The following is a 20,661-nucleotide window of genomic DNA, read 5'->3' as shown; positions in this document are numbered from 1 at the left end:
GTCTCAAACTCAACACCCAAAAAACAAGTAATCCAGTCAATAAATGGGCAGAAGACATGAACACACACTTCTCCAAAGAAGACATATAAATGGCTAAGAGACACATGAAAAAATGTTCAACATCACTAGCCATCAGGGAAATACAAATCAAAACTGTAATGAGATGTCACCTTATACCAATAAGAATGGCAAAAACTAACAAGACAAGAAACAACAATTGTTGGTGAGGATGTGGAGAAAGGGGAACCCTCTTACACTGTTAGTGGGAATGCAACTAGGTGTAGCCACTCTAGAAAACACTATGGAGGTTCCTCAGGACATTAAAAATAGAACTACCATACAACCCAACAGTTGCACTACTAGGTATTTACCCCAAAGATCTAGATGTAGTGAAAAGAAGGGGCACCTGCACCTCAGTGTTCATAGCAGAAATGTCCACAATAGCCAAACTGTGGAAGGAGTTGAGATGTCCTTCAACAGATGAATGGATAAAAAAGATGTGGTTCACATATACAGTGTAATGAGTATTCTGTTGTTTTGGATGGAATGTTCTGTATAGATCTATGAGGTCCATCTAGTTCAATGTGTCATTCAAAGCTCTTGTTTCTTTACTGATTTTCTGCTTAAATAATCTATTACTGAGAGTGGCATGTTAAGATTCCCTACAATTAATGTATTCATGTCAATATGACTCTTTTTATTTTTTTTTATTTATTTTTTTTTTTAGATTTTATTTATTTATTTGACACAGAGAGAGAGATCACAAGTAGGCAGAGAGGCAGGCAGAGAGAGAGGAGGAAGCAGGCTCCCCGCGGAGCAGAGAGCCCGATGTGGGGCTCGATCCCAGGACCCTGAGATCATGACCCGAGCCGAAGGCAGCGGCTCAATCCACTGAGCCACCCAGGCGCCCCAACTCTTTTTATTTTTGATTAACATTTGGCTTATATAGTTGGGTGTTCCCATATTGGGGGCATAAATATTTATAATTGTTAGATCTTCTGGGTGGATAGACACTTTAAGAATGATGTAGTGTCCTTCTGTATCTCTGACTACAGTCTTTAGCTTAAAATCTAATTTGTCTGATATGAGAATCACTACCCCAGCTTTCTTTTGAGGCCTGTTGGCATGAAAGATAGGTCTCCATTCCTTCACTTTCAATCTGGATGTATCTTTAGGTTCCAAAATGTGTCTCTTGCAGACAGCATATGGATAGGTCCTGTTGTTTTATCCAGTCTGCAACCCTTTGCCATTTTATGGGAGCATTTAGGCTGTTCACGTTGAGAGTGATTATTGAAAGATATGTTTTTATTGACATCATGTTGGTTGTGAAGTCCTTGTTTCCATAGATTTTCTCTATAAATTTCTGTTCTGTGTCACTCTTGGTTTCTTTCTTCTTTTATAGAACCTGCCTTAATATTTCCTGTAGTATTGGCTTGGTGATAACATACTCTTTTAAACCTTGCGGGTCTTGGAAGCTCTTTATCTCTCCATCCATTTGAATGTCAACCTTGCTGGATAAAGTATTCTTTATGTTCATCTCATTAATGCCCTGAATATGTATTTCCAGCTCTTTCTGGCTTGCCAGGTTTCTGTGGACAGGTCTGATGTTATTCTGATGGACCTTCCTCTGTACGTAAGGAATCTCTTCCTTCTAGCTGCCTTTAAGACCTCCTGTCTGAAATTATGATTTGTGATTTTCACAATTAAGCATCTGGAAGTCTTTCTAGACTTGTTGATCTTGGGGGGTATCCTTTCTGCCTCTAGGACAGGAACACTTGTTCTATTCCGCAGATTAGGGAAATTTTCATCGAGAATTTATTCAGCTATATCTTCTAGTCTTCTCACTTTCTCCACCCCCTCAGGGATCCCAATAATTCTGATGTTGGAACGTTTCATGGTGTCATTTATTTTCCATAGTTCTGTTTTCATGGCTTCTAAACTGTTTATTCCAGGTCTCCTCCTAATCCTTCTTTTCTATCAGTTTGTCTTCTAGATCATTAATTCTATCCTCTGCCTCAGTTACCCTAGCTGTTAGAGAATTTAGATTGGATTAGATCTCATTAATAGTATTTTTTATTACTTCCAGGTCAGCCCTCACTTCTGCCCCCAGAGATTCTATGTTGCTACAAATGGTTTTCTCCAACCTAGCCATTGCCTGGATAATTGTTACCCTGAATTTCCTTTCTGACATACTGTTTATGTCCATATCCAATAATTCTGTGGCAGAGGGCACAGTCTCTGAATTTTTCCTCTGTTGGGCATTCCTCCTCCTCGTCATTTTGATGAAAAGTGGTTGAGGGGATGTATAGCTGAATATATCAACCACGATCCAGGCAAGGTGCACCCACAGTAGAGACTCTAGCAGAAACCACCACTGAAGGAGAACTAGGGTAGGAAAATCAGAAGTGTAGTTGCTGAGTTCCTAGAGGCTCAGCACAAACAACTCTGAGAGTTAAAAACTCTTGGGGAGAAAAACCAGCTTGAGCATCCAGGCTCTCTCCCTGGCTGACAAGATGAACTGTGCCACTGAGGAGTAGGATAGTGCCAAATGCTGTGCTCAAACCCGGGGATGTCAAGAGCAAGACCAGCAATTAATTTCAGTTTACTCTGTTACGTACACTCATATGAGCATGACCTCACAAATACTACCAAAGTTTGGTTTGCTTATACTGAGCAAACTAGTGATCTCCAAAAATTTTATTCTTCATGTATAAGTAAAATTAAATGTTAGCACACATTTATAGTATAAATGCATTTATACATGAATTATATGTGATTATCTACTAAGATAAAGGCATTATGACATTCAAATACTTAATACATTCAAAAGAGAAAATTTAATGGGATACACACACAGAAACACACACACACACGCACACACACATACACAAAGAAAAGTTTTATTTTCTTATCCTGCCGTTTAGAGCATGGCATTAAATATATGTACCTCATTGATCACTGTTAGAATGATGTTTATAATTACTGATGAGGTTGCTTTTCTGCATTGCATATAGCTGTTAAGTTTCAAAAGATATGAACAAATCATATAAAGATGTGAACAATAGGTTAATGGAAAATGTAGGCCAAGAAAGAAAGTCACCTTGAGTGAAGACCTCTCATGTGTCAATCATATAATTGTGGGCTCACATCATTTAATCCTTACAAATTTCTATCAAGATACTGTATTTATTCATATTTTACAGATAAAAAAAAGAAACTTGGAAAATTTCACAAAGAAATAGAAGAGTTATAAAGGTAGGTTCTTGATGATAAAGCCTACTACCTTAACCTTCACTATTTGAAACTTCAGGTAAATGAAGCCTTCATCCCATATGGAAAAAGTGTTCATACATGGACTGCTGAGGATATTTTCCAAATGGCCATCTACATATGTGCCTCTTCCTAATGTTCCTCCACAGCTCTGCCTTTGGATACTTTGTACTTTGAATAAGAGAAGGGGATACATGATTAACTTAAGTTAAACTCTTATGACAGCTCTATGTGCATTTATGTGTACTTGGATGACTTTAACTGTCATCTCTTTCTGGGTGATGAAATGCTGGTCCCTTCATAGTGTTTTCCAATCTCCCTTAGGCAAGAGAGAGCTGTCTCAGAAAGAGGTGAATTAAAATTGATAGTTCAATGTTGGCATTCGTTAGCCTTCCCTTTCAGGGGCACAGATTGACTGATTTACTAGGATCAGATCACAGTTGTTTAATTGAAGTAATAATCACTTGTTGGGAACTAACAAATGCTCAAATTGCACCAACACTTAAATGAGTGTTATTCCTCATTTTTCTCCAAAATAATTTTCCAGGAAAAAAATACCCCAAAAACTCAATTGATAATTTTTTAAAATAAAAATGGATTATGTATAGGGGCGCCTGGGTGGCTCAGTGGGTTAAGCCTCTGCCTTTGACTCAGGTCATGATCCCAGCATCCTGGGATCAAGCCCTGCATCAGGCTCTCTGCTCAGTGGGGAGCCTGCTTCCTCCTCTCTCTCTCCGCCTGCCTCTCTGCCTACTTGTGATCTCTGTCTGTCAAATAGATAAATTTTTAAAAAATCTTTAAAAAATGGATTATGTATATTTTTAGAAAGTTTTGAATTAATGAAAGTAAAGATTAATCTAGGATACCAGTCTTGGACAACTTCCAATCATCAATGTGGCTATTTTTCTCCCTATTTGAGTGTTTTTTTTTCTTTTCTTAAAAACAATATGAAGTCCTTTATAAAGGAAATATATTCAGTTTATCATATGACTTCCTAAAAGCCATGTTCAAAATTGGACAGCAGAGGAAAAACATTTTTAGGAAGCCTAAAAGTGTAAACCAGATATTTTATTTTCAGCCAATCTGACTTTCAAGGATCAGGCTTTTAGAAAAACTGTTTTAAAGATGCAAGATCTACAGAAATAATTTCCTTATCAGTCTTTTCTTAGAACATATTAGGGGACAAACTTTATCATGTAAAGATTGCCTAGTAAAAATATCACAAATGCTGATGATTATTAGATAATGATTTATTATTAGCCTATAAAAGTAGAAAATGTAGATTCTATTTGCACTGGTAAAGTATAATAACCTAATATTAAAAAAATGAAGAGAAATTACTTTTTAATATTAATAGATGGGAGCACCTGGGTGGCTCAGTGGGTTAAGCCGCTGCCTTCAGCTCAGGTCATGATCTCGGGGTCCTGGGATCGAGTCCCGCATCGGGCTCTTTGCTCAGCAGGGAGCCTGCTTCCTCCTCTCTCTCTGCCTGCCTCTCTGTCTACTTGTGATCTCTCTCTGTCAAATAAATAAAATCTAAAAAAATATATATATATATTAATAGATGGACATCAAAGTAAAGTAAAAAGTAATACAATTATATTAAAAACGAAAAAGAAATGAAAACAAGGCAACCAAACTACCTACCCTAAATTCAAATTAAAAAAGAGCAAGTGAACAAAACTATAATAACCAGTTATCCTGCTAATGGCGTACATTTGTAATAATAATGTAACTATTATGAATATCTATTCACCCTCTAATCCCAAAGAACCTTTGTAAATTATAAACTACATGATATAGAAGGTAAACAAAAAACAAATTAATATTAATAGATTTTGGATTTCATTCTCATTCTAAGGCAGATCAGTGAATAACCATCAAAGAGACAGATAGAAGGTCTACAGAACATGAAAATTATGGTAACTCTTTAGAAAAAGATAGGCTTGGCTGTCAGTAATCCACTCATGAAAATTTTAATGCTCACTGAAATCCCAATTCCCACTATTCTTGATATAAATTAATAATTTATTAATTTATCCTCAAAATTATCTGATTCTTTTTCTAAACTTTTTTATTGCATATTTCATGTATGTATTTTTTTTAAAGGTTTTCACATTCTTTTTTTTTTTAAGATTTTATTTATTTATTTGACAGAGAGAGATCACAAGTAGGCAGAGAGGCAGGCAGAAAGAGAGAAAGAAGCAGGCTCCCTGCTGAGCAGAGAGCCTGATGCTGGGATCATGACCTGAGCTAAAGGCAGAGGCTTTAACCCACTGAGCCACCCAGGCACCCCTCATGTATGTACTTCTTTTTGCACTTTTATTTTCATTTTTTCTAGTTATTTAAAACTACATGTTCCCTTAGATTTTAGATTTAATTGACCTATTTATACAAAGATTGCACATTTTCATTATAGTAGTTTTAAGAAATGCCAGATGGGGTTTCCTGGATGGCTCAGTCAGGGTCAGTCAAGCCTCTGGCTTTTGGTTTCTGCTCAGGTCATGATCCCAGGGTAATCAAACACAGCCCCTTGTCTGGTCTGTGCTCAGCAGGGTGTCTGCGTGAGACTCTCTTCTCCCTTTCTCTCTGCTCCTCCCCCCACTTCCATACATTTGCATGCTGTTTCTCTCTCAAATAAGTAAATATTCTTTAAAAAAAAGAAAAGAAAAGAAAGAAAGGCACCATAATTGTATTTCAATTCTCCCTTTGACACAAAGTTTGCTTAATAGAATTGATTGTTTTTAAGTCCCCATTAGAAAGGTTTACTGTATTCCTGTTATTTTTAAGATGAACAATATTAACAAACTTTCTGTGATTTTTTTCCCCTCCCATGTCAGGGAAGCCAGTGGTGTTGACCTCAGTCAGATCTTTTGAACAATTTTATGGGATTTACTAGCCAGGACTTAATGGAGGGAGTATTTAGTTAGAAGAGTTTTTCTAGATTATGCCTAGCCTTCTAAAGGGCTTTTTGTAAATTAACTTAAACTGTATGGATTTGTAGATTTGGCTGGCTGGAAAATGAAGATTAGTCATGTAGCTCTTTACCTCCATGAATAACAAAGTATGACCTCTAAGAGAGTTGGCATGTTTTACAAGTTTGTGTCCCCCCCCCCGCCCCCAATTTCTATGTTGAACTGCTAATCCCAGTGTGATGGTTTTTGGAGGTGAGGCCTTTGGAAAATAATAAGGTCATGAGGATGGCAACCTCATGAGTCAAACAAATTATTATCCCTATGAAAAGAGGTTCAGGTAGCTAGCTCTCTTCCCACAGTATGAGGATATAATGAGAAGTCTTCCCTCTGCAACCTGAAAGACAGCTCCCATAGAACCCAATGATCTTGGACCTTCACATCCTGAACTATAAGAAATAAATCTCTTTTGTTTATAAGCTACCTAGTCTATTGGTTTGTAGCATACTAGATTGACTAAGACAAGGACCAAATTCAATCTTTTCCTCTGAGTAACATACTTATACAATACAGAGGTTTTTAATATTTGAACTTCATAGACTATTTACTGTATCTATTTTTAATACGTATAAGTGAAAATTTTTAAATTAATTAAAGTTGATGGAAAAATAGAATAGTATGTTGATGTTTTAAAAATTGCAAATATTGTGGGACGCCTGGGTGGCTCAGTGGGTTAAGCCTCTGCCTTCGGCTCAGGTCATGATCTCAGGGTCCTGGGATTGAGTCCCACTTCAGGCTCTCTGCTCCATGGGGAGCCTGCTTCCCCCGCTCCCCCCCACCTGCCTCTCTGCCCACTTGTGCTGTCTCTCTGTCAAATGAATAAATAAAAAATTCTTAAAAAAATTGCAAATATTGTTCACGAACAGAATGCATATTTTGTATGTTGTTAAAGGAGGCATCAGAGCATTATAGCATACCACTATGTTCTAACAAACATGAGAGTTTGGTGAAAGAAAGCTGTATTGTGTTGTACTTCCTAAAATGAACATTTGTTAAGCACACATTCATTTAAATATCTATGCTTATCTATCTATCCTCTATCATCTATCATCTATCTATCATCATCAATCTGTGTGTGTTTGTGTGACTACTTCATTTTGTTTATAGTTTATATTTTAGGTAATTAACTGGAAGATTTATATTGATGTAAAATTTTTAATTTTATTAAATTAATAATTTAATTATTCTTAAAACTGCTATAATGAAAATGTACAATCTTAGTATAAATAGCTCCATTAAATCCCAAATCTAAGGGAACATGTAGTTTTAAATAACTAGAAAGATGAAAATGAAAGTGCAAAAATAAGTACATACATGAAATACGCAATAAAAAATGTTTAGAAAAAGAACCAAAAGATAATTTTGAGGAACATATAAGACAGGAAATGATAACCTTAAAATAGAACTTAGTAATTTAAAAACCAAAACAGATGTAGATCTAATGAATATGCAACATAGAAAAACCATTAGTTCTCCTAAGGGGGCCAGGAGGAGAAATTTACAAAACAAACAATGAAAGGGGGAAAAGCTATCAAAATAGAAGGTATTTTGAATAAAATAAAAGAGATTCTTAATACAAGTCTAGGGGGAAAAAAGCAAAATCTAGGTTAAGTGGGGACATCTGAGTGGCTCAGGTGGTTAAGCATTAGACTCTTGATTTAGGCTCGGTTCTTGATTTCAGGGTCCTGAGATCAAGCTCCACATCAGGCTCTGTCTCAGCTGGGAGTCTGTCTGAGATTCCCTCTCTCTCCTGCTTTCTTCCCCTTGGATCTCTCTCTCTCTTTCTCCCTCTCTAAAATAAATAAATCTTTAACAAAAAGGAATATAGATTAAATGGATATTTTCTAGCAAAATGCATTTTATCAAACCAGACCACAGTAGAAATAGAAAATTTAAACCTATCAATTTTGTAGAAGACATAGAAAAAGTTTAAGAAACTGGGCTTTGAAAATTTTGTAGGAATCATCTATCAAACCTTCAAATACCATGCAATTCCATTGCACTTAACTTATACCAATGTATTAGAAAAAATTAAAAAAACTAACCACTTTTTGTGTAGAGTACAGCATTAATACTAAGATTTAAGAAAGACTGTTTAAATGAAAAATTTTAAAAAGGAAAGAATAAGAAATAAAATTACAGTTAAATCTAACTTATAAATAATAATTCATAACTTAAAATAAAAAGAATCACAGTTACCTTTATAGATGATAAAAAGACTGGTAACTAAATTTAAAACACATTTTTGATAAAATTACATAATGACTTTTATAACATGATAAACCACCTAAACTTCAAATCAATACCCAGAACTATAAAACAAAACAAAACATTAAAGAATCCCTGTTAATGTCAAGAGTAAGGTAAGAATGTCCATTCTCACCACAAAGACCAGGATAGAGGAAAAAAAAAAAAAATCTCATCATCTCTATCACTCAACATGGGCTTATGTCTAGGTTTTCTTTTTCTTTTGTTTTGTTTCTTTCCCTTTCTTTTCTTTTTCTTTTTTCTTTTCTTCTCTTTTCTTTTTCCATTTTTTTCTCTTCCTAGCACATTCATGTATTTACCTTTGGTTTATCAACCATACTATTACAGTAGTACAATACATGTTAATATATGATAGTACAGCACATTAATGGTAAGTTTATCAGCTCAGTTAACAAAATGGATCTTGCAGAGAGCACATCTCATCTGCTGACCCCCATAATGATGACAGTAAGAACAGTTCACATGATTATGAACATTTCCTTACCGGACATGCCAAGGGATTTATATATTGCAATTATTCCTCCCAACAGCACTGTTAATATTATCTGGCTTTTGTCACAATATTACATTATTATCATATTGTTATAGATGAGTACATTGAAGCTTTGAGAAGTAATTTGCCAAAAGTCACACAGGCATCTTAATAATGGCTAATAATTTTTGAATATTTACTATAGACCTAACACCATTCTAAGCACTAAGTGTATTTTTTAATGGTTATGAAAAAAATTTATTTAAATCAATTAATTAACATATAATGTATTATTAGTTACAGAGGTAGAGGCCAGTGATTCATCAGTGGTTATATAATACCCAGTGCTCATTATATCACATCCTTTCCTTAATGTCTAGTACCCAGTTACCCCTCCCCCTACCTCCTCCCCTCTAGCAACCCTCAGTTTGTTTCCAATGATTAAGTCTCTTATGGTTTTTCTCCATCTCTGATTTCATCTTGTTTTATTTTTTCTCTCTTCCCCTATTATTCTCTGTGTTGTTTCTTAAATTCCACATATGAGTGAGATCATAAAATTATCTTTCTCTGATTGACTTATATCACTTAGCATAATACCCTCTACTTCCATCCACATTGTTACAAATGGCAAGATTTCTTTTCTTTCTTTCTTTCTTTCTTTTTCTTTCTTTCTTTCTTTCTTTCTTCTTTTCATTGCTGAGCCATATCTATCTATCTATCATTTATCTATCTATATACAGAGATATATATATAGCTATCTATATACAGGTAGATAGATAGATATAGATATTGTTATCTATCTCTCTCTATATATCTCACATCTTTTTTATCCATTCATCTGTCAATGGACATCTGGACTTTTTCCATAGTTTGGCTTCTGTGGACATTGTTGTTATAAACATTGGGGTGCAGGTGCCCCTTTGAATCACTACATTTGTATCTTTGGGTAAATACCTAGTCGGGCAATTGCTGGGCCATAGAGTAGCTCTATTTTCAACTTTCTGAGCAAGCTCCATACTCTTTTCCAGATTGGCTACACCAGTTTGCATTCCCATTAATTGTGTAAGAGTGTTCCCCTTTGATTCCTTGCCAACGTCTTTCATTTTCTGACTTGTTAATTTTAGCTATTCTGACTGGTGATAAGTGGTATGTCTTTGTGGTTTTGATTTGTATTTCCCTGATGCCAAGTGATGTTGAGCATTTTTTCTTGTGTCTGTTGGCCATCTGGATGTCTTTGGAAAATTGTCTATTCATGTCTTCTGCCCATTAGTTAACTGGGTTACTTGATTTTTTTAACTGATGATTGGATTTGATTTGCTAATTTGTTGACAAAATTTTTGCACCTATGTTCTATAGAGATATTGGCCTGTAGTTCTCCTTTTTAAGATTGTCTTTATCTGGTTTTGGCATCAAGTTAATGCTAGCCTCATAGTATGAAGGTGGAAGATTGCCTTCCTCTTCTATTTTTTAAAATAGTTTGAGGAAAATAGGTATTTACTCTTGTTTAAATATTTGGTAAATTCACTATGAAACCACCTGGCCCTGGACTTTAGTTTTTTATTGCTGATTTAATTTCATTGCTAGTGACCAGTCTGTTCAAATTTCTTTTCTTCCTGATTCAGTTTTGGAAGGTTATATGTTTCTAAGAATTTATTGACTTATTCTAGATTGTCGAATTTCTTGGTACATAATTTTTCATAATATTCATTTGTAATCTTTTGTATTTCTGTGATGTCAGTTGTTTCTCTCCTTACATTTTTTTTAAAGATTTTGTTTTTTAAGTAATCTATATGCTGAGCATAGGCTTGAACTTACAACCGCAAGACTGAGAATCACATGCTCTACCACAAGACACTCCCAGTTTTATCCATCTTTTCTATTGTGTTTTGTTTGTTTAATTTCTATTTTGTTCTAATCTTTATTGTTTTTTATTTCCCTTCTATTTGTTTTGAGTTTTGTTTATTCTTCCTTTTCTAGTGCTTGTATTTGTAAGGTTCTGGAGATATGTCAACTTAAGTTGTCAAAAAAAGGTATAGTATTTGTGAAAGTAAAAATTATTCCTCCGTATTTTATAGTTGTTTCTGGACTTCAATGTCATAACTTGTATAAAATTTCCTGCTGTATTTTAAGCTAAATACTTAACATTAAATGCTAAAAATATTAAAACAAGAAGTTAAACTACTCCTTCTGGCATATATTCTGTGTTGGTCAGTTTGAGCTGCTGTAGCAAAACACCACAGACTGGGTGGCTGAAGCAACACGTATTTATTTCTCACAGTACTGGAAGCTGACAATTTTAAGATCAATGTACCAGCAACGTACATTTCTTAGGCATTTTCTTGTGGCTTGCAGGTGGCTGCAAGCTTGCTATATTTTCCCATGACCTCTTTGTGCACGTTGGAGAAAGAGCTTTCTGATGTATCTTCTTATAAGGACACTAATCCTATGGGATCAGGGACCCACCCATAAAAACTCAGTTAAACTTAATTACTTTCTTTTTTTTTTCCTTTAAAGATTTAATTAATTTATTTGAGGAAGAGAGAGAGAATGAGCAGTATATAGGGGCAGAGAGAAAGAGAGAGAGAGAGAAGCAGACTTTACACTGAGCAGGAAGCCTGATGCGGGTCTTGATCCCAGGACCCTAAGATCATGACCTGAGCTGGAGTCCAAGGCAGATGCTCAATCAGCCAAGCCACCTAGGCACCCCTAACCTTAATTACTTCTTTAGTTCAAATGAAACCACTCTGAGGTTAGGAGTTCCATATATGAATTTGGGGGAAGAGGACATAAAATTCTGGTTCATGACATACAGCAATACTTTATACTATCCTTCCACAAGAAAATACGTTTATCTTATTATGATATTTGATTCTGATAAAAAATTTTAGTCTGGTAAGAGATAGAATTTTATAATGAATGTCAACAGCAAGATTATAATATGTTCTTGGGAATTTGAATTGTAGCCAAAAATAATTGGATCATGAAACTAGTAGCTTATTTTTATCCCAGTATTTTAACATTATATTAGCATTATTATTATACATTATTAACATTATTATTCTCAATATGTTAACATTATTATTTTTCCAAATACTAAATCTAGCCACAATGCAGTTTTAAGAACTTTATTCTACTTTTAAAAAAATTTTCTGAAATTTTACTTTTCTTCATTGACGCTGTAACTATAAACACTCATCTGAGTATATAACAGCAGAAATAGCCAAAGCCAAACACTTAAATATTAACAAATGAAATTGTAACAGCTCAATACATTAGCATAGTGCTGACTGAAACTCCATAGAATGCAAATAATATCCCAGGATTAGCTTTGAGATGCTGAATAAAAGATAAATGTGTCCTTATATTTTTTACTAAGTCATTGTACAGTTGTTTCATCTGCTGAGAAGCTGAATTTTATGCAGGTTTGTTGAATAAACCTTGAAGTCTTTTAGGTAAGAGCTTTAAGGATTGATGTATTTTCTATTCTTTACTTGTATCAAAAGTACAATAAAGACACATCTCCATAGTATGGCAGACACACACTGGACAGAGAATGGCTATTGGGAATCTGTTTATTTTTACAGTGAGTACATAAAAGATTTGTGCTCAAGCTGTGGATCATTCATAGTGTTTTTTAAAATATACATATAAAATTTCTAGACGTGATATTGAAAGTATATACTTGCCAGCCATTTATTTATTGGCTATGTTTAGATATTTCTTCCCGGAAGATAAAAGAGAATGGTAGTTAAATCATTACTACTGAAATTTAACAATTTTGGGTATGATTATTTTAGAACTTACTTAATCTCTCAAAATTATACCAGTATAATGTAGTTATAAACATATGGAAATAGATATAGATAGACTTAAGACATAAATTTAGGCATAGATGCATCTTATATAGACATAGTTGTATTTTATGATTATGTATTCTATTAATGCATTCTGATTATATTTCTAAATACATATAATAGTGTAACATGTACACATATGAGAGAGGAGAGTTTGCACAGGTTTTATGAGCATAATAGGAATATTAAATGAGATAATGCTTGTAGAGTTCTTATCCCTGAATTTATAGGTATTAATGATCAACATATGACAAGTACTCTCAGAAATTTTTTTCACAACTGCCTCATTTTAGATAAATTATATGTATTAACAAATTTTAATCTAAACAATGGTTATTGCTTATTTTCTTGGAGATTTAGAAAAAAGGAGTAAATGAATGTTACAAAATAATTGGTCATGTCTACACTGAGGATCAGTATGCAGTACTAGGAGCTCTGCTGTGCCCTTAAGGGCCATCCCGCTTCTGCAGTTACAAATGTCCCTCTGTAGAGATTGTCATAGCCAGAATTGTTATTTGGACAAACTTTATCTTGACCTTCCCATCACCATATTCAAAATGGAGAGTGAATTAGGCGTAACTTCATTTGTAAGCAGGCTACAGCTGGTCTTATTTTCTTTAAACAGTGCCACTTTGTATCTATGTCAGACCTGGAGATGTGCACACATATCTTTCATTGCCATCCTCTCTTCTTTACAGTAGGAAAAAAAATGCATTTTAAAGCATTATACTATGTATATTCTCAAGCCGAGGAAATCACCCTTCAGTATGTCTGAAATGTACAGGGGTTAATTTGTGAAACTATGGACAGCCACACCAAATCTTGGGACTGTGTCACAGAGAAGTAAATATGCCAATAGTTTAGTATTAAAATCCTAATCTCTCTCTCAAATTCCAGTATACAGCCTCAAAGAAATTGTTCTACATTTCTGCAGAAAATCTTGATTGATATTAGTATATATTTAATAAATCTATAAAATTATGTTTCATATGCCTGATTTTAAAAACAGCATTAATCCACAATTTTTTATGCAAAATTTGGCCATGAGATTTTAATGAAACATTAGTGTAATTCATGCATTTTAGGGTAAATTTCTCAAATAATTTTTGGTTTAGGAATTTTTTTTTGTATTTCTAATGTACTCTGATCTGATACTTTTGGAAAACAATAAAATTATTAGGCAAAGTGAAGTGAAAAATACAATTCAGCTTTAATTATTAGACAACAGATATATAAGTATATACATATAGACATATATATAGTTTCATATTATAGAAATATCATTAGAAAAACATAATATAGGTAAATAAAAAACCTATACCTTGTTCATAATGTGTACATAAGTACTTAGTAAAAAGTATTGTCATCACACTCATAAATGTTGTCATTTTGAAATTAGAACTAAACAAAATGTTATGAGAGAAGTAGAAATTCCCCACGTAAGTACCTACATGTAAACTTTATACAAATATTGAGGATATCTGAATAGAAAACATTGATTGTGACAAATGAGCTTATTGCTTTCTTGTTAACTATCCAACTTACATCGGATTGATAACATTAATTATAAGAAATAACATGTATCTGTATTCTTTGTAAGTATTGTTCTAATAATATTCATGTAAGAGATTTATAAGAATTTCAGCAATCAGTGGTTTATTATACTTTTTCCAAATTAAAAGTTACTAATTTTTATAATGTGTTTTTAATCACTTACTGGTAATATATTCCAAAAAATCATTCTGTGAAATTATAGTCAGACAACTGTAAAGGAGAGAAATAAGTAAATATTGGAACCATTATAGTTCTGTATGTTGATCTTCTATTGAAGAAAATTAAAATTCAATGTGTTTAAGGAGTTCAGTAATAATTTTTTTATAAGTGTGGAAGATCAAGAATATCCATGGGAGCACTTTGGTGACTCAGTATGGAATCAAATCCCATGTTGAGTTCTGCATTCAATGTGGCATTTGCTTGTCCTCCTACAGCTCCTCCCCCTACTTGTGCTCACTCTTTCTCTTTCTCTCTCTCTCTATTTATCTATCTATCTCTAAAATAAAGAAAATCTTTAAAAAAAAAAGAATATCCACTACTTCACTGATAAACTTTAATTATGGAACATGACAATATTCTGCAGAAACTCTTCTTTACACAGAAGTTTCTCAACAAAATCATCAATGATCAAACAGGATACACCCACTCAAAGAGAGGGTCTGTGATTTTTCAATGGTAGATAAAAGAAAAGTTAGAATATTAGAAGAACAGAGTTCCTCTAGATGAAAATAATGAATCAGTTGTGTTCCAAGACTTTTAGGTGCATCTGTAGCCTCAATAAACTGCAAGGAAGCACACTTTATTAGCTATATTTCTTCCATGGATTGGACTCTCATATTGTTAGTCAGTTCTTGTGTATTTTGGGCATTGGCATCCTTGGAAAAGCAGTTGAGTTTCATATTTTGTCACAGTATTACCAAACATTTCAAGTAAACATTTTTGGTACAGCCTTCCACTAATATTTTCACAAGCCAGTAGAGTACTTTGGATGTATGCTACTGTAGCATTTAAAGATTTTATGTATTTATTTGGGAGAAAAAGAGAGAGAGCGTGAGGAGGGGGAGAGGCAGAAGGAGTAGCAGACTCCCCACTGAGCAGGGAGCCTATCGGTATCATGACCTGAGCCAAAGACAGATGTTTAACTGACTGTGCCACCCGGGCACCTCTTACTGTAGCGTTTAATTCAAAAAGGATTTCAAAGATTTTTTATTGTTTTGAACTTAATTCTTTATTATTTGTCTCTAAATGCTGCTAAAGTTTGATGTTTTTGCTACTCCATTGGCTAGTCTGTAAAAAGACATATAGTAGTGATTTTAGCACTTCATTTATGGTTACAAACCCAAACAATATATGGGAGAATCACATTCTGGATAAGAACAGTGCCTTTTGATCTTTAAATTTTCAAAATCACTCCCATCATCATCCTTTGGTTTACTACAACATCCCACTCAGAAATGCTTGTCTTTTTTTTTTCTTCTGACAATACCAGTGGATTGCAGTTTGCTTTATTAAAGACAGAATTTAAATTAAATTGTAATTATTTTGCTTATCTGATTATCTCTGAAAATCTTTGAAAAATTTTAAAATTTTAAGTAACTTAACTTTATTTTTTCTTTCTTTTTCTTTTTTCTCCCAATTCCAGTGTAGTTAACATATAGTAATATATAGTATTGTATTAGTGTCCAGTGTACAATATAGTGATTCAATAGTTCCATATATTATTCTGTGACCATTAAGATAAATACACTTAATCTGGGGCGCCTGGGTGGCTCAATGGGTTAAAGCCTCTGCCTTCGTCTCAGGTCATGATCTCAGGGTCCTGGGATCGAGTCCTGCATCGGGCTCTCTGCTCAGTGGGGAGCCTGTTTCCTTCTCTCTCTCTGCCTGCCTCTCTGCCTACTTGTGATCTCTCTCTCTCTGTCAAATAAATAAATAAAATCTTAAAAAAAAAAAGATAAATATACTCAGTCCTCTTCACCTTTCACCAACCCCGTCCCCAATCTCTTTTTTGGTAACCACCTGCTCGTTCTTTACACTTAAAAGTCTGCTTTTTGATTTGTTTTTCTTTCTTTTTTTTCCCTTTGTTCATTTGTTTTGTTTCTTAAATTTCACATATGAATGAAATCATAAGGTATTTTCCTTTTTCTGGCTTATTTTGCTTAACATTGTACTTTCTAGCTCTATCCATGTCATTGCAAATGGCAATATTTCATTCTGAATAATATCCCATTATATATATACATTCCACTTCTACTTTATCCATTCTATTGATGGACACTTGGATTGTTTCCATGATTTGGCTATTGTAAGTAATGCTGTAATAATAAGGTGCATCTATGTCCTTTCAAATTAATGTTTTCATATTCTTTGGGTAAATATCCAATAGTGTGATTACTGAATCATAGGGTAGTTCTATTCTTAATTTTTGAGGAACCTCTTTATTGTTTTCCACAGTGGCTGCAGCAGTTTGCATTCTCACCAGCAGAGCACAAGGGTTCCTTTTTCTCTACATCCTCATCAACCCTTGTTGTTTCTCGTGTTTTTTAATTTTAGCCGTTCCCACAGGGATGAGGGGATATCTCATTGTGGTTTTGATTTGCATTTCCCCCAAGGATCAGTGATGTTGAGCTTCTTTTCATATGTCTGTTGGCCATCTGAATGTTTTCATTGGAGAAATGTATTTTAATATCTTCTGCCCATTTTTAACAGAATTATTTTTCTTTTTTTGGTGTTGAGTTTTATAAGTTCTTTATGTCTTTTAGATACTAGCCCCATATTGGATGTGTCATTTGCAAATATCTTCTCTTATTCACTCGTCTGTTCTTTGATTTTGTTGATTGTTTCCTTTGCTGCACAGAAGATTTTATTTTGATGTCCCAATAGATTATTTTTGGTTTTGTTTCCCTTGCCTCAGGAGACATATCTAGGAAGATGTTGTTAAGGCCGATGTCAGAGAAATTGCTGCCTGTGCTCTATTCCAGGATTTGTATGGTTTCAGGTCTCAGATTTAGATATTTAATCCATTTTTGAATTGGCTTTTGTGTATTGTGTGAGAACGTGGTCTAGTTTCCTTTTGTGTATCACTGTCCTGTTTTTCAGCGCCATTATTGAAGAGACTATCTTTTCCCCACTACATATTCTTGCCTCCTTCATCAAAGATTAATTGTCCACATAATTATGGGCTTATTTCTGGGCTTTCTGTTCTGTTCTGTTAATCAGTATGTCTGTTTTGCGCTAGCATCAGGGTCTTTTGTGGTTCCATACAAATTTTAGAGTGTTCTAGTTCTGTGAAAAATTCTGTTGATATTTTGATAGGGATTGCATTAAAGCTGTGGATTGTTTTGGGTTGTATGGACTTTTTAACAATATTTATCTTTTTGTATATGAAGAATCCGTAGCTAACATCATACTCAAAGGTGAGAAGCAGTTTTTCCCTAAGATCAGGAATAAGACAAGGGAGTTTAATCACTTTAAATCAAGATAGTACTAGAAATCCTAGCCATAACAGTTAGACTAGAAAAAGGAATAAAAGGCATCCAAATTGTTAAGAAAGTGGTAAAGTTTCACTATTTGCAGATGACATTATACTATATAGAGACTCCTAAAGATTACATCAAAAAACTTCTAGAACTGATAAGTGAATTCCGGAAGGTCACAGGATACAAAATCAATGTACAGAAATGTTGCATTTCTATGCACTAATAATGAAGTGGCAGAAAAAGAAATTAGGAAAACAATTCCATTTACAATCAAACTGAAAAAAATACCAAAGAGCTGAAGACTTGTACCCTGAACTATAAAACATTGATAAAATAAATTAAAGACAACATAAATGGAAAGATATTCCACATTGTGGATTCTAATAACAAATATTATACCTTAATTTTCATCCATAAATAAAGTTTCTAAATTTATAAAATGACCATTTTATCACTTTTCACATACTTTTGGGATACAAATAATGGACTATCCTCAAAATAACCAATGTTGTAATGTAAAATTAAATTACTGCTTTGAATTAGTATGCTGGATGCTTACTCACCATCCATATTCAAAACCTGACCTTGTCCATACATCAGTCAATGTCCTGGCAATGCCAAATTGCTGTCAATATTTTATAACATTTACTTTCAATGTCTAGGGTTATATTGTCATGAAGAAGTTAAAAAAAAATTGGGGTGCCTGGGTGGCTCAGTGGGTTAAAGCCTCTGCCTTTGGCTCAGGTCATGATTCCGGGGTCCTGGGATAGAGCCCCACATCCGGCTCTCTGCTAAGCGGGGAGCCTGCTTCCTCCTCTCTTTCTGCCTGCCTCTCTGCCTACTTGAGATCTCTGTCTGTCAAGTAAATAAAAAATTAAAATAAATTTTAAAAAGTTAATTAATCAGCACCAATCCCCAAGTTGATTGATTGATTGATTGGTTGATATTTATTTAATTAATTATTTTTTAGTACTGTTTTAGAAGATTCTGGGATAATATCCTGACAATCACCCAGGAAGGTGTTCGAGGAAAATCCTGGATGGTATCCTGACAATGTCATATGGCTATAGAAATTTCAGTACACTTATTCTTACTTCTTGTACTTATTTTGTCATAGAAATTAAAGCAGTTTATAAAAGAGTGCCAATATACACAGTTCATATTTTCGTAGTTCTAGAAAATCTTTGATTAATTTTAACTTTATAAGCCTTACTTCCTTAATACTATATGCTCAATGAACTATTGCGTACCTTTTGTCTTTCCTTTTCTTCCCCTTTTCTTTATATTCTGTATGAATGTATCTTGTAAGTTTAGATCTATGATCCACTTTAAATTAATTTTTTGAATATGGCATGAGGTAAAATCAAGGTTATTTTTTCCTATGGTTATCTAGTTATTCCAGAAAACCTTTGGAAAAACTTTCCTTCCTCTATTAGATACCTTTTTTTTAAGATTTTATTTATTTATTTAACAGACAGAGATCACAAATAGGCAGAGAAGCAGGCAGAGAGAGAGAGGAGGAAGCAGGCCCCCCGCTTGAGCAGAGAGCCCGATGCGGGGCTCGATCCCAGGACCCTGAGACCATGACCTGAGCCGAAGGCAGAGGCTTTAACCCACTGAGCCACCCAGGCGCCCCTTTATTAGATACTTTTGACACCATTATCCAAATATCAAGGGCCTTATAAATGTGGGTTTATTTGTAGTCCTTCTTTATACTTGTTTATTATAATTTTATTATAGTCCTTAAAATAAGACAATATAAACAGCACAGTATTTTTCTTCATTTTTATGATTGTTCTAGATATTAAAATATTTTCATATAATCATTTAAGGAATACATTGAGCTCTAGCCATTTGGTGAAGAATTAACATTTTAACAATATTGAATATTCCAGGACACAAACATGAGGTATCTCTCTGGTAACATAGGTATTTTCACATTTTCATAACAGTACACTTCAGGTAAATGTTTAGTGTTGAGCTCTTGTCAGAATGTTTCTACTTGTTTGTAGGCATAGCTTTCATGGATGCTTTAAACTTTAAACCAAAAGGTGGACACTTAACCCACTGAGCCACCCAGGCACCCCTTTTTGGACACTTAACCAACTGAGTCACCCGTTTTTGGGGTGCCTGGGTGGCTGAATTGGTTAAGTGTCCGCCTTTTGGTTTGGGCTCAGGTCATGATCTCAGTATGTTGAGATGGAGCCCATCTCTGGCTCCACACACAGCACAGAGTTTGCTTGAGATTCTCTCCCTCTACCCCTACCCCGTCGCCGCCCCACTTGTGCTCTCTTTCTCTCTCCCTTTCTCTAAAATAAATAAATAAATCTTTAAAAACTGTTTTGCTTATTCATTAAAACATATGTGTCATCTTGAGACTCATTGTCTCTTCTTTGAGAATTGAAACATTTAAAGAAATGTTTGTGGGAGTACTTCTGGATTTTATCAGGGATACCTTAAGAGTTTTATTGGGGAGACTATGAATTTATTATGCACTATTTTTTGGAGGGTTGATTATTTATTTTTAAATAGACAATTAATTTGACTCAAACTGCAAATTCTGAGCCTTATTGGGTAGCTAAAATCTCAGTTAAGTTTTTGCATCTTTAGCTGGGTTCTGTCCCACACACACATGGGTTGATGATAATCAAAGTTTTAGGCAGAATTTAAATACAAAATATAAGCCTCCTTTTCTTTTTTTTTTTTTTTAAAGATTTTATTTATTTATTTGACAGAGAGAGAGAGATCACAAGTAGGCAGAGAGGCAGGCAGAGAGAGAGGAGGAAGCAGGC

The sequence above is a fragment of the Meles meles genome, chromosome 9 (genome assembly GCF_922984935.1).
Source record: "Meles meles chromosome 9, mMelMel3.1 paternal haplotype, whole genome shotgun sequence".
Classification (NCBI taxonomy): domain Eukaryota; kingdom Metazoa; phylum Chordata; class Mammalia; order Carnivora; family Mustelidae; genus Meles; species Meles meles.
This window is presented reverse-complemented; position numbering follows the sequence as displayed.